Genomic DNA, 12,542 nt, shown 5'->3' on the forward strand with positions numbered 1-12,542 from the left:
CCATGGCATTAGCCCATGCGGTGGCCCTGGTGGGATATGGACACTCCGCATGCTGCCACTGCACAACTACAGCTTCTACAACTACAAAATTAATTGTCAAATGCTTTTTTCCCTGCAGTTCATTGCATTATGGTTATAGGCCGTGATCCCATCAGGCTGGGCTTGATAGAGCAGGATTTCCATGAAGAAACCTGCAGGTTTGTGGAACTTAGTTATTTCCAGTATTGGGGGACCTATATACTTAAGTAAGACGTATAAAAGATGGACAGAGGACTCAGGTGCTAAGTGACTGACACAATTACAGTCTGTCAAGAAACTGAGACACGAAAAATATTGTTTGAGTTTCTTGTTAGCTCGCTGCTGTTCCACTAAACAAGATTGCCCTCCACATACTCATTTTCCGCATTCAGATAACAAAGTCACTCATCTTACCTCCATTCAGCTTTAACACAAGCAGCATAACCTGCTGAAAAGAGTCTTCATGGGGTTTATTCTGTTTTTTAGTCTCCGGCTTTTAGAATTGTTATACCCTTGATCTCTTAGGAGTGTTGTATAAAACTAATCAGTTATATCTGAAATCATTTGCACCTTACATCAGGATATGAAATGTCCCATAAAACTTTCATTAGTGGAAATAAATTCTACCTGAGGTGATGTCACTTGCAGGAACTTGCTGCTTGCTTAAATATATATTAGTTAAAATAGCCATATCCCTCCACCTGCCTGTGCCAGTTTGAGACAAGCCAGCTCTAACCTGTGATCCCTGTGAATTTATTGGAATTCTGCTCATGCTGAGAAGTCCCCTGTGAGCCAGGTGTTTCGACAAGCCTGTGAGCCTGGCTATGTCCCTTAAAGGTTGGAGGTGGTTGTTACTCCTGCTTCTGAGCAGAGTGGTAAGAGCACAGTGATTTTTTTTTTTTATATATATAAAAAGTCTATAAGGAGGCCAGGCTTTCTCCGAGTGTCCTTGAAAAGAAGAGGAAGGCATTAATCATCAACCAGGTAACAGAGAAGTTGGAACTAGTGAAAGATTATGTGGCTTATTGTTGTATTTGCAACTGCAGGCACTGATCACAAGGGCTGCAAGGAGGGAACATGCCTAGAAGGTGGCCCATGCGCTCACAGGCTCTCATTCGAGGCAGTGACTGTCTCAGCTGTCCCTTAAGGGCTGTGGTACAGTGGAAACAGGGCTTGCTTGGTGTGTTCACCAGCAGGAAGCACTGCTAGGGATGGATACCTCACCCAGGAGATGTTCCTTCACCCTCCATCTGCCTTACGGTATGTTCAAAATGACAACAGTGCCCGAGGAAGCAGATGGGAATTGCAGCTGGCCAGCACCGGCTGTCAAATGAGCTTCAAATCCCACATCCTTCCGAAAGACAGGGTCACTACACTGTGCCACTTCTCCGAATCCACAGTGACTCCCCGTGTCCCTGGGAATGGCCAGAGGCCCAGGGATCCTCCAGGAGCAGCTCGGAGATGAGCAGGGCTGGGCTGGGTGTTGTGTGTCCAGGCAGCTCTGGAGGAGGCGGCAGAGGGTTCTCGGTGCCCACCTGAGGTGCTGCCGCGCAGGGCTTTGCACGTCTGCATAACCATTCACCTCAGGGAGGGGAAAACCCCCTGGCATCCGCAGATCACACCCTTGTGTCTGGAAATCGTTCGTAATTCTTGTGCTCAGGAGCACTAGGCTGTAGGAAATCTTGAGCTAAAATTTACTTCACCGAGCTTTCTACAACTACGGTAAAGACACTAGGTTAAAAAGATTTCGCATGCCGTTGGGTTAAAACTCTGCTCCGATGAGTTTTTTCCATTTGCTGGAATTTAAAAAATCTTATCCCAGACTTTTTTACGGTGCGTAGAGCACTCTGTCCTCGTTAGCTGCTTCTTGCTGTTGGCAGATTCGAGGCACATCATGCCATACCTCCACCAGGAAACGAGTTTTAACTCTTCTCCTCAATACAGGTTTAGCAGATCACATTCACTGAGTGTTGAAAACATAATTAGTATGGTGGGAATCTTTACAAAAATATGCTTAACAGCTAGTGAGGAAACGTCCCCTGTTCTCGCTAGCTATTCTGCTCTGCCAGGTTCATGCCGGTTCTGAATTATGAAGGGTGGTTTCGTGGCATTCGGTCTGTTCTCACTGAGATCTCTGAGCTAAGGGCTTCAGCGTCAGCAGATGCTACTTCTGGCATTTCACATCAGTTGTTCAAACTTTACCTTATTTTTATCCTAAGAATTGCACCGATTATTTAAAAGCTCAAATCACAAGCTTGAAAGCCTTTGTCACTCTCAAATTTTGTGTAGTTATTTATATATTCGGATTAGTGGTTGACAGTTTCATTCAGTGTGCAAAAACGTTTCACTGTTAACAGGTATACGCAGACTAAAGTCTTTTGTGTCTTCAGAGTCTATTTTGTTGTTTAAAGCAGGACTTCAGTGGAGGCAGACCAAGTTCCTGTTCCAGCCTTCAGTTTTACAGGCGGGGAAGGGCGCAGAGGGGTCGCGATGCCTGCAGCGCCCGCGGAGCCAGCGATGAGCCCTGATTCGTGAGGCACCATCTGGAGACGACTGCGCTGCGCCCTCACCCGAGCTGCCTCCTCTGGGCCTGTGGTTTAACTTGTGTACGGTGCAGTTTGGCTGTTAGATGTTGGAGTTAACCAAAAGTAGGGCAGAGTTTGAGCCCTTTATGTTTGAAATAGGCTATTATGGCCTGTGTTAGCATTCTTTGTTTCAGTTGAGCTCCTCTGAGAATTGCAGAAAATTAATCCCATTTATAGAAATAACTCCTGTGCCACTCCGTATCTTACTCACATTTTAGGACATCTCAGGCGAGATTTCAGAGAAAATCTACCAGCACCACATCTGCTAGGACTGGGTGAGGAATGTTTTTCCTTTGCAAGGAGCCTGCTAGGATTTCAGAAATACTCTGGCAGCTGACAGTTTGCAAAGGTGATACTGCCTTTATTTCCAAACGAGCAAGTGTGAGAAGAGACATCAAATTACCAAACACAGGAGCATCAGACAAAGGAAAATGACAGACAAAATCAAGACTTTTTTTTTTTCTTCTGGAAGCACTTAGTAATATTTTTTTCTCATTTCACTGACTTTATGTCCCTATAAAAACCTCAGGGTATCCAGAAGCACTGTGAGCATTTGCTCAAAGGTATCTGCAAGAACAAGAAAGGACCATGAACAGGATAACTCAAAGCCCATCTGAGGACTTATGGCACCTTCCATACCTGGGGATTTGCTCAGTTTTCTCATATGGAGTACTCAGTTATTTGCAAAACTTGTAGAAGAAATTGTTTTCCCATTGGGAGTATTGGATGTAAGCCAGATGCTTTCCTAGGATGTATACTGACTGTTAAAGACAGAATATGCAAAAGCAGAGGGGTGCCACTGAGTTACAGACATGGTTCTTATTGCCATGGCACTGTTTGGGTCGAGGACTGAATAAAGCGCTCCAGGAGGCCAGCACCTCTGAGGAATAGGTCTTGGATAGTTGTCCACACTGATCCCATCTGATCTGATCTGAGAATGATACTTTGAGGTAGTCAAGTCTCTTTCAAACACCAGTTAACTCAGTCTCAGCTCAGACTCTGCTTTTCACACTCTTCACTGGTGGTTTGCTCTGCAGGGCTCAGTCCATACTTATGGATATTTTTAATCAGGGAATGCCCCATCATCAGTGAAACAAGGGAAAGTAATGAGGAACAGCATACTCCTTCTGGAAGCAATTCCCACAGTATGTTATATTCTGCCCCATGTGCTTCTCTGAAATAAATCATTCAAGCAGAAGCTCCTGTCCCCGTTACCATCACATGAGCTTGGAAAAGCTGCAGGAGAGAGCAGTGAACATCACTGCCTCCTAGCTACCCGTGGAAAGCTGCCACAACCTTACTTTTCATCAGGACCAGCCCCATCTTTCCACAACCAAGTTATATTAATCCAGTAATAAAAAAGCAGCACGTGTGGTCCTCTTCAGCAAGTATGTAATTCCCTTTCTTTCCACTTTTTGATGCTGCTGTTCAAAAGCAACTCACCTTCCTCACAGCACACTGAGGCTAGTGGGAAATCATTTTCTCAGCCAGTCCTTGAAAGCACGTGTGTGAGAAGGCACCATGTTTCTCTGCATTCCTTACTCCTGTAGCGTGCCTGCGTGTGCTGCAGTATGACCTCTCAATCACGTGTTTATGAGCTCACATCTGGAGATATCCTCGTAGTGTTCATTTCATCAGTAACAGCATCTGCAGTGAGGATCCCGGCAAACAGCAGGCTTTTGCTCAATAGCTGGGGATGCTGAAATACCCTCTGGAGCTCAGTGGCACTCTGTACCATGTTAGACATGTTTGCTGCGAGCAGCTGGAGGACACAGTTACTGGAAGGAGTTAGGAGGGCCAACCTGAGGAATCCTGGGTGAAGGAGGCAAAAGTAAAACTTCTGCGCTCCGGTTTCACTTTCTTTGCCAGACTGGGGACGGCCACGTGGAGGGAGCGGAGCTCCATCCTCTGCTCCTCATGCCCCACGTCCCCGTTGCTGCTCTGCTCCTTGCGGGCAGGCAGGTCGAGCCCCGGAGACGTGTCCCCATGCGCGTGCAGGCACCTGTAGGGAGTGCAGTAAGGGCAGAGGTTGGGGCCTCTTGAGTGCTCGGGGTATGTCTGGCCATGACACACTTTATTTGTGCTCAGCCTCTTTCCTCGCGTCACACTATCCATTCTGGGAAAAAAAAAAAAAGGCCTGTTTGGGGAGTCTTTGAGTAATTCGATGTCACCACTCATCAGGTCCGCACGCTCCTGCGGCATTCACATCTTCAGGCACTGGCTGTCATGTTTCACCACTGTGGAGAGCCAGGCCACAGGGCTGCTGTCTCCAGGACCCCGTCCCCTACGTCTCCTCCTGGTCACACAGGGGAAGGCAGACGACGTTGCGGGAGCAGCACCAGCCGTGCAAGCCGTGCTGAGGACCCCAGACTTCTGCTTGAGCTTGCTGGTGGAGGAGCTGAATGTGCTGCTGACGATGGAGAAACCCACTGAGTTGCTCAGGATCCTGCCCAGGCCCCAGCGGATAGCATGGAGCGATGTGGCCAGAAAATCTGATCCATCCATTTTCTTCACAGTGAGATAGAAATCCTCCAGGAGTTCATTCAGCTTCACAGCCGGGATCTAGAGCAAGAGGGAAACAAAAGGTGTGCCAATGCACTGGTGTGCGAGGAGACACACGGAAGGTGTGGAAGATGCACTTGTAAGATTTCTCCATGTTCTGTGTGGAGAAACCTGCTGCGGACCTCCAGGCCTCCCCAGAAATAGGGCTTGTGCAGCCTTAGAGCCTTGGGAAGACGCTTCGTGTTCAGCCCTGTCTGAGCAGACCTGTCTCACTGGCTGCCAGCAGGGACTCAGAGAAAGCAGCTGAGTTGTTGACCCTCTTGAGGTGGGTGGTTTCAGTGCTGAGGTGTCGCTGTGTGCAAATGTCTGACATACAACAGGAGCCTCAAGCTCCGTACTTTTCCAGTAATGTTCTTGTCATGGAAACTCTCCAGTCCTACTTTGCACTGACATGTACTAATAATCTTCATAATCTCTTAATTAAAGTGGAGAGTTAAGCTGATCATAATGAGGTGCTTGAAGTCATAGGAAGAAAACAGAGACAACGTTGCCTTTGATTTCTTGAATATGAGAATTAAGAAACATAGAGGAAAAAAAAATAGAGGAAGGGAGAGAAGGAGAGAGAGAAACCCCCCAGCATTTTCTCTGTGGGATCCCAGTGCTTCTCTGGGCCATGAGATGTCACTATTGCGTGAGCACCGGGCTGACCTGCAGGCACAAGGTTCCTGGAAGGAGCTCTACAAAAGCAGGATGCACAGCATGGAGCGCAGCACCTCAGCAGCCATCCCATGGCACAGGCACCTGCAGTGAGGGGCCCTGACCTCGGCCACCAACGCCTGGGAAGAACTTGGGAGTCTTATGGGAGTTTTGTGTCGGCCACACTTATTCACAGTTTATTCTTCTCAAAAAAAAAAAAAACCACAAAAAACAACAATAACAAAAAATTAGGTCAACCTAACAAAGAAAGCTAGTCTAAAAAATGCGAGTAGAGCTCTCCACTTTTGTGGATGGGGGCCTCAGATGGAGTTCTTGCTTTGAAGAGTAAATTGATTTTGCTGGGAGTTCGTTTTGGAAGTCCTTAGACACTTGGAATTGCAGCGGCTGAGTCTTGGGCTGGATGTCATGTCTATGACACACAAATGCTGCATTGTTGAGGTAACAACAGGAAATCAGGTCACATGGCAGTGTGAGGACAAAGTCGCCTAAAAGTTTTAAATACTCAGAAATCTCTTGTATCACCTTCAGTGTCCAAGCTGCTGGGTCAATGATAAAGACAATAAGTAGTAAATTAGGAAAGATTATTGCTTTAAAAGAGAAACTTGGAAGATCCCAGAAGCCATGAGAGCCTGAAGAAGACTGAAATTCCATCTCTTTTCAATGCTATTTCTCCAAACTTTATGATAACTTAATTTGACAAGGTGGGCTCGCTTCAACCTCTGAACAAGCTAAATTTTCTGACTTTGGTGATGCCCATGTATTCCCTGAGTCCTTTGCACCAGTGCCTCCACATGTGGAGAGCATGGAGGGTAGTCTTGGTGGTGTTGGGGCTCACAGCACTGATACAGAGGTACTTGAGCTCGTCTTCAAAATTAAAGACAGGAAACTTGTTGAGCTTAGCTGAGTATGCTAGAAAACAAAAATAAAAAGGGGGAATAAAAACAGCTTGATCTGGCAACATATTAAATTTGGCTAAGAACAACCTGGAGTTGTTCACATAGGGTGGGAATTGTAAGAAAGATGACATAGAGGATCCTCATGAAGACTTCCCACAAGTTTGTCCTTTGAAATGTCAGATGCGGTAGAAGGGACCGATGTGGAGTCACCCTGAAGCTGTCGCTGGGCTAAAAATTTACTGCCACACACAGCAGGTAATCGCAAAGGAGTAACAGGGAATGCTTTACTTTACTGAGGAACAAAATGAGTGTTATGAGCTAGGTGGAGATAGGTGGTGTGCATTTCTTTAAAGAACAACATCAGCCTCACAGGCAGGAACTGAAAGAGGAGTGGTGATGATTGTCCACGTTCTTGTAGACGTTCAGACACTTAATGTCACTTATGAAAGAGTAATACATCTTTATGGTACTGCTATAATTTTATGAGAGCCACTATACTTATAATTTTATGAGAGCCACTATACTATAAGTGTATCTTTCACTGGCCCAAAGCCAAGGGATTCAGCAGCCCGAGGCATGTCAGCTCTGACGGGGTGCTCACCAAGGGCTGCCCGCTCAGCTCAGCAGGCAGCAGGGCGCCCTCAGGAGGAGGGGGCTGCTGGGCTTCTCCCACTAACCTTCAGCTCTGCAGCCATAGACAAGAGTTTCTGCAGCCCTAGAGATATGGTAAGAACTCTGCAAGTTAGGACAAGGTTCTGTCGCTGCAGCGTTAGGTGCTTAAACAGTAAACAGAAGGAACTTAATAAATCTGTCTGAAGAATCCACTGCAAACAAAAGCAAGAAAGATCAGTGGATACTTTACGCAATGGCTAATGACATAAACTTGCTGTTTGACCCAGTGGGACCTGGCCAGCTCTAGAATGAGGGCCCTCAATATGTAATCTGTAGTCCCTTGAAAACCCACAGTCTCCTCCTTAGGAATCCAAGAAAGACTGCTGTGAAAAGCACACGATGCAGAGGGCGCATCTAAACAGCCCAAGCTACCATGCAAGCTCATCCAAGGCCACCCACTGAAGAGTGGAATAGACTGAAAACTGCTTTTCTAGGATGGAAAGCACTGAGACCAAGCAGAGGTCAAAATGTGTAAGATGCAAGGGGACTCCTTCCTTCCAAACACAACAGCACAGAAAAGAAACACAGAATCGCAGAATGGTTGAAGTTGGAAGGGACCTTTACAGATCATCTAGTCCAACCCCCCTGCACACGCAGGGTCACCTAGAGCACGTGGCACAGGGCTGCGTCCAAGCGGGTTTGGAAGATCTCCAGAGAAGGAGACTCCACGTCTCTGGGCAGCCTGTTCCAGCACTCTGTCGCCATCATGATTAAGAATTTTTTCCTTAAGTTCCTGTGGAACTTTTGGTGCTTCAGTTTGTGGCCATTACATCTAGTTCTGTCAGTGGCCACCACTGAAAAGAGGCCAGCACCATCCTCCTCACTGCCTCCCTTGAGGTATTTATATACACTGATTAGATCCCCTCTCAGCCTTCTCTTCTCCAGGCTGAACAGGCCCAGCTCCCTCAGCCTCTCCTCATAGGGCAGATGTTCCAGGCCCCTGATCATCCTTGTGGCCCTGCGCTGGACTCTCTCCAGAAGCTCCACATCCCTCTTGTACTGTGGAGCCCAGAACTGGACACAGTACTCCAGATGTGGCCTCACCAGGGCTGAGTAGAGGGGCAGGATCACCTCCCTCGACCTGCTGGAGACGCTCTTCTTAATGCAGCCCAGGATCCCATTGGCCTTCTTGGCCACAAGGGCACCCTGCTGCCTCATGGTCAACTTGTCGTCCACCATGACACCCAGGCCCCTCTCTGCAGAGCTGAAAAGGGTTGTCTTTGGAACTGAAAGGTAGGCTGAAAGTCTTTTTTTCTTTCTTTCTAAAAGGGCCTGTGTTTGCAAACTGTTCAAGGTGAATGACTCTCCTTGGCCTATGCTTTTATTCTGGTGGCCGCTCTTTGTATCATCTAGCACCTGCCTTGCTCTGTTCTGAGCTCAGGGGGTCTTGCTGCAGAACATGCAACTACCTAACAAAGTAATGGAGCATAAACTGGATGGAAGTTCCTTTGCTCAGTGGTTTCACACACTCTCTCTGCTGAATTTCCTTCTGAAAGCATGAAGAGCTCTCTGGAAAATCAAGAGTACTGTGGGTAAAATCCTAATCCTACAAAAGAAACTCCTCTGGAAAACAGAATGCACCAAGCCAACCTCGTTGAGGGTCACCTGTGGGAATTAGTCCCACAGGTACTTAATTTCTGACAGGCCTAGGTTTGAAAGCTATGTTGCCCTAATCAGAGTATTGTCAGGATGATTCATGGATCAGCAGCAGAAGACAGACTTGTCAGACAGTGCTCCTACCTCTCCAAGGCACAACTTTTCACATGCTGTTAAGTCATAGTCCTTGATTTGTCAAAATTTCAGAGTTTCAAGCTGTGGGATTCTGGTTCAGGCTGACCTCTACTACTTGCTAGTGATAACAGTAACATCTTGTCATTAGTGTTGCCCCAGTCCTGACCTGAGACAGTGAACCAGACCAGAGCAGAATAGGCAGATGGTCGTGAAGGGACATTTCGTATCTGGTGCTTGGTGATGCCCATTACATCACACTGCTATTTTAATTCTCATTAGACACTTTGCCCTTACTTAAAAAATATTCAAAACATTTTAAATTGTAACTATAGCTGGAAACTATAGCCAGCTCAGAAAGCAACGGCTTCTCTGATCAGTGTGCAGCTCTGATACTTATAATAAAGGAGACTTGGCACAATTAAAGATAAAATAAAACAATGACATTGAAATGACCGGTGTATAAGGGTGTTTTTTATCATCAGAGCACTGGAGTTGGAATTATATTTCACTCCTTCAGGGAAATGGATCTCCCTTGCTTCTTTTTTTTTTTTTTTATCCACAAAATGAATATTTACCTTCTTTTGTCCTGTTTTCCGGGAGAAAATAATTCATGCTATTCAGTCTAGCAAAGTTGTTCTGCTAACGGTTGGGACCTTGGTTCAGAAGCTCACCAATGCACGGGACCCCTCCTGCATCCATCACACCTCAGCACTGGGACCAAACCACCCTGCTCCTCACCTGGCATTGCCCAGCAGCAGCCAGGTCATCTCCTGCTCACCACAAATGGTGCCCAAACCCTCCTGCAGGATGTGGTAGAGGTTTGGGGCCACTGTCAGGAGACACTGACAAAACCTACACACTCACTGAGCACGACAGGGATTCGCACTGGGAGCATTTCTCAAGCAGTATTTAGAAAAACATCACGTGTCCAGGAATATACATCTCATTTCCAGACGGCCTTACAAATATTGCAGCTGGAAGAACAGGTACTCTGATTTATAATCACATCGATCCTTTTGGATTAAGCCTCATGAGACAGCAATTTTGTGTGTAATTCACAAGGTTCTGTGAAAGCAAGAATATTCTGACTTGGCAGCATTGCAGATACGACATGAGTGACCAACACAGATGAACTCTTGCACCTGAGTCTCTCTGAGTCTTGCTGTCTCACCCTCTAGTATGACTTTTGCCTCTGTCTTTCTGGAGCTTATTCAAGGGCTTATTTTCAAACAATGTTTTTTAGAGAATGCGCACTATGCATGCGAAAACCTGGACAGGATGGAGAGTTGGGCAGAGAGGAACCTCATGAGATTCAACAAGGACAAGTGCAGGGTCCTGCCCCTGGGCAGGAATAACCCCAGGCACCAGGACAGATTAGGGGTAGCCCCACTGGAAAGCAGCTCCACAGAGAGGGATCTGGGAGTCCTGGTTGACACCAAGTTAACCAGGAGGCAGCAATGCGCCCTCATGGCCAAGAAGGCCAATGGGATCCTGGCCGCATCAGGAGGAGCGTTGCCAGCAGGTTGAGGGAGGTGATCCTGCCCCTCTGCTCAGCTCTGGTGAGGCCGCACCTGGAGTATTGGGTGCAGGTCTGGACCCCACAGTACAAGAAGGACATTGAGCTTCTAGAGACGGTGCAGCGGAGAGCCGTGAAGATGATTAAGGGACTGGAGCATTTGCGCATGAGGAAAGACTATACAAGCTGGGCCTGGTTAGTCTGGAGAAGAGAAGACTGAGAGGAGATCTGATCAATAAGTACCTGAGGGGAGAATGTAGGGGGGATGGGGCCAAACTCTTCTCGATGGTGGCCAGTGACAGGACAAGGGGTAATGAGTGTCAGTTGAAACACAGGCAGTTCCATCTCCATGTGAGGAAGAACTTCTTTCCTGTGAGGGTGACAGAGCCCTGGAACAGGCTGCCCAGAGAGGCTGTGGAGTCTCCTTCTCTGGAGATCTTCCAAACCCGCCTGGATGCCACCCTGTGCCACGTGCTCTGGGTGTCCCTGCTGGAGCAGGGGGTTGGACTAGATGGTCTCTAGAGGTCCCTTCCAATCTCAGCCATTCTGTGATTCTGTGAAAATAGAACACTTGAATGCTTCAGTAACAATAAATGGTTCCTTTGAAAGTCATGTTTGTGTTTGATTCGCCTGATGGCACTTCAGCAATGTTAACAGTTCTTACAGAAACTTGTAGAATTGCATGAAATGGCCACCTGTACAGGCACAGAACCTTCTTTCCAAATTACTATCATTGAAATGATTTATCGTATGGAAGAGAAAAAAATACTTACGTTTGTTATTGCTTGCCAAAACATGCACATACCCGGCATCTATCCAGAAAGCTGTGCTGTTATCTGATAGTTTGTGGGGAACCTCATGCCAGAACTTTTATGTTTAAAGGCACTTTCCAAGTGTCTAGACACCCAGTGCTCTGCTCCATGCTAGGGTCAGCAGTTGTACTGTGTGTGTGTTTTGTAGGAGAATAAAGGAGATTGCCAAACAGGCTTACTGAGATACCATCAGAACCGGTGAGTTCTCCAATCTGATTTCTCTGTAAACCTCTATGTTCTTCCTAACCCCTGAAAGCAAAGACAGATCCTCACGCAGGTCCTGCTGCTCTTCACCCTGCAGATCAGCAGTTGCCATCTCCATGACCAGAGAAGCCAGCGACTGTATTCGTCCCCTCTCTGAGGAAGCAAACATCCTAATTACAAAGCACCTACCGTAAATACGAAAAATAACAATCTCTGTCATGTCTGGATGTTCTTAAGTCATCCAAATGTGTGCTCCCTGTGGGCTTTGCATATTTTTGTTGTCAGCTCATGCCAGACCACTGACACATGTCACGGACCCCAGGCAGGTCACACTGTTGTTCAAAGACAGCACGGGGGTTTGATGCTGCGAGCAGCCTGGCTGCCGGGAGGTGAGCTCAGAGGAACTCCCAGTGTCCCCGTCAGCACGTCCTGCACACACGGGCGTCACTGTCCGATCGGGTCTGCACGCTCTGGAGGACCTGCACACTCTGGAGGACCTGCACCCTGAGCAGTCTGACGTCCCAGAGACCCTTGTTTTACAACCATGTCATGAATCTGTTTTCCAGCACGTGAAAGACCAGAGGTGCAGGAGGTGAAAGGCTGCGGTCGAAGCAAAGCTTAGATGTCCATTTCAGAGCACGGGGGACACCTGACCTGCAAACAGATTCCTTGGGCAGCCCCATGCACCAGAGCAGCATCTGGCCACCCTTGAGCCTCCATGGATGTCTGTGGGCACTCCTCACCCAGCACCACGTGCAGGAATCTCCTTCCGAATGTGGGTGAACTTCCTATCATGGAGTTAACTGCCTCACAGCTATCAGCAGCCCTTCTCCTCAGCACCTACCTGCTCATGCTAGGGACTATCTTTAAGCACTATTGCTATCCACAC

At 47.4% G+C, this 12,542-nt stretch overlaps 1 pseudogene; it reads right to left on the reverse strand.

Moving 5' to 3' along the window:
* Window positions 1-4,378: 4,378 nt before the first annotated feature.
* LOC104565998 (uncharacterized protein KIAA1958 pseudogene) lies at window positions 4,379-11,873 on the reverse strand (annotated as a pseudogene).
* Window positions 11,874-12,542: the final 669 nt, after the last annotated feature.

Source organism: Tinamus guttatus, unplaced genomic scaffold (genome assembly GCF_059628265.1).
Source record: "Tinamus guttatus ecotype Peru unplaced genomic scaffold, ASM5962826v1 Tinamus_guttatus_pri_ptg000596l, whole genome shotgun sequence".
Lineage (NCBI taxonomy): Eukaryota > Metazoa > Chordata > Aves > Tinamiformes > Tinamidae > Tinamus > Tinamus guttatus.